Consider the following 3,381-nt stretch of genomic DNA (forward strand, 5'->3'; position numbering starts at 1 on the left):
CTTTGATTTTGGAGTCTATTGGGATTCAAACCAAAATTCTGAGACTCTCTCTGTTTATTCTTTCTCATGCAGTTTCCTCCTATCTCTGTGTTCATCTCTTGATCTCCCTCTCTCAATTTCCATCTCTGTTTCCAGCTCTCATGCCCAAACTCCCATGGTCCTTTTCTTCTCTCTTGACTCTCCTTTTTCTGTTTCTCTCTCCTCACCTATGCGGCTCTCCCCGGCCTCGCTCTCCCGCTCTGTTTTCCCCTTTTCTTTCCTCCTCTCTCACCTGGTAACCAGACCTCTGGAGAGGAGTGTTGAGTTTCCACTTTCCCAGAGAAGAGGACAATCTGAGGCACAATGGATCCCCTCTGCTCTCTCCTCCCTTCCCTCTGTTACTGCACAGCTGAACACACACATGCACAGAAAAATACAGTTTGCTGAATTACAAAGGAATAAATACATTCCCTGCTTGTTATGTCCTGTTCACCTTGTCATCCAGTTTCTTTTACTTTTGCTTTCCTTCTTCTTTTTTCTTTCTCATGTTATTTCTGCCTCCCTGTATATTTCGTTATTTCATTGAAACATTCACTTGTCAAACAATCAATCCCCCCCCCCCCCCCTCTTCTTTTACAGTTGATTTAATTACATTGAAATTATGGTTTAGCTGACATCCATCCACAATTACATTATACTGAGAACTGCTTATGGCCCAGTGGGGTCTCCGATAATCTAAATGGGAAATCTGCATCTGCTATCCACGTAGAGTTACTTTGATAAGTTAGATAACGATAAAAAGAAAATGGTTGGAACTATCTAAAAGCGATAGAAGAGTTGGTTAGAAAAAGTAACGCCTAAACTACTAGTTATGTTTTCGTCTGAGTTTGTTGGTTAGCAGGGTTACGCTAAAACTACTAAACCGACTTCTATGACCTTTTGAGAAGTGGTGGAGCTTGACCCAAGAAGGAACCCTCAACATTTTTGGTGGATTTTCATATATCTTGATGAAAGAGCTGAATAAAAATCAGGATCTAGTGAATCTAAATATGATTTCATAAGGGGACTTTAGGGCCTTTGCGGTAGCATGTGCTCTACTGAGTGACCCTCTGGTTAGAAAACCTTCCCCGACAAGTCTGTGTTTTCAGTGACTGCACTAGTCCCGCAAAACACATCCATGTTGTTTCCACATTCCAACTTTAAGTAACAAACCTAGGCTAAGCTAACCTCCCTATTGATCACTGATTTCTGTCGAGAAAAGGCGACCACGAGTTCACCTTTCCCCAAAAGCGTTAACTACCCCTTTAAAATGCATAAAAGACAATGGGGCTTAGACCCAATGTGCCAGTTGCTGATTGGGCGGCAAAGCAGATGAATCAATAACAGTGGCCTTCCATCAGAGCTGTGGGGTCTGTGCACTGCAGCACGCAAGCAAAGCAGCTGTACTCTGCACGACCACGTGTTGGCATAATCGGAATCTCAATATATCCGGTTTTAGTGTCTACAATTAGCAAGCGCATGCACAGACACATTCACAGCAATAAATACACACACTTTCCAACTTTCCAGGGATGAATGTGTGTTCCCGGGCCTTCGTGGAATACATTTCAGCTGTGGATCGAACCACACGCGCCGGTAACAACTAGACAGGTGGGCTAAATCCACCTCATTCACCTCACCCTTCACACACACACACACACACACACACACACACACACACACACACACACACACACACACACACACACACACACACCTATCTTTGTAACTGACTGGCTTTACCATATATCCTGTTCACTGAATCACACACACTTTGAGATTAGGAGTGAGAAGTACTGGTTATTGAGGTTCACCTCTGCAACACACACACACACACACACACACACAGATCTACTGTCAAGCAGGGGGACAGGGGGACAGCGGTCTCCTATAAATAGCAGCAAGGAATGGCGTTGATAGGTCCTGTGAAAAGAAATAGGGGGGGGGGGAGTGGAAAAAGGATTAAAAGAGATACAGGATGCACTGCAACTCCACTTGTTCGTGTGTGTGTGTGTGTGTGTGTGTGTTCGTGTGTGTGTGTCTGTATGTGTTTGTGTGTGTGTGTGTGTGTGTGTGTGTGTGTGTGTGTGTGTGTGTACGATACTTGAAGAGAGGTGGTATAGATTTCTTTGCTCTCTCTCTCTCTCTCTCTCTCTCTCTCTCTCTTTCTCTCTCTCTCACTCTCAAAAAACAAATCACCATCCATCCTCTTTCTCTTTCTGTCCTACTTACACAGACTTCCTCATCCCATCCTCTTTCTTTCTTTCTTTCTGTCTTTCTGACTTCCCCCCTGCCGTCTTGCTCCGAGGCCCTGGTGTGAAACCCATCACGTGTTAACACTAAACATTACCCGCAGCGCGTCTTTCCGACAAATGAGATGATGAGTCATTCTCTTTTGGGTCGGCACGGCGATGGCCCAAAAGATGGTCGTGACTCCATCTATATCTGTCATGATGTCATTTCCAGCAAATAGCCCCCTCCCCGACAGAGGTGAGGGAAGAGCTTGAGTTTCAATCATGGAGGATGATGAGTGCAAGTATAAATAAACATCAGGTTACATGTAAGACGCTCATCCATCACCACTGCTGCCGAAAGTAAAGCAGCACCCAAAAGATTTTCTGAGGTATGTGTCACTTTCATATGAACAACTCATTTTATACTGAATGGATGCTGTAATTAAATGTCATGCCAGGCACGGCTTTGTAGATGCGACAAGAGATAACACATAATTAGTTATAGGGGAGTTAATAATGCACTCACTACAGCAGTGATGAATAGACAGGCCTTTAACAAACTGTGAGTCCCGCACCAATTTCCATGGTGGCAAGTGCAGTATTGACAATCTGTCTTTAAGTGTTAGGTCTCCGCTGATTTGTTACCAGAAGCCTTTGAGGGCCTTCTCTCTGTGTGTGTCTGTGTGTGTTCCCCTGTGTTTGTCAGCCTGTGGTTCTTACAGTGTAGATCTCCTCTGTGTCTTACACAGACACACACACACACACAAACAGAGAAATAGTCCTGTGTCATCTGCCTAAATGGGTTGTGGTCTGTTTGTGCTACACAGGAAGCCCACTGCCGCTCCTGGAAGCCTCTCAGAGCCCTCCAGCCTCGCCAGGTCCAGTTTGTTTTGTGTGCGTTTGATTAATAAAAGGTTAACTTAGCCCTCAGTCAACTGTTGTGGAGGCCTCTAAATCTCCCTCCTCAATCTCTTCCTTCCTCTACGTTTTTCTCTCCTCCCTTTGTCTCTCTCCCTGTGCCACACCTTCCCCTGCGGGATTGAGGGATTGTGATCGGAGAATGGAGGTGGAGCTCCAGGCGCAACCACAGGTGTGCCTGTTTCCTCCCTTCTCCTGTCTCATGTAATGA

This window comes from Limanda limanda, chromosome 4 (genome assembly GCF_963576545.1).
Source record: "Limanda limanda chromosome 4, fLimLim1.1, whole genome shotgun sequence".
Classification (NCBI taxonomy): Eukaryota; Metazoa; Chordata; class Actinopteri; order Pleuronectiformes; family Pleuronectidae; genus Limanda; species Limanda limanda.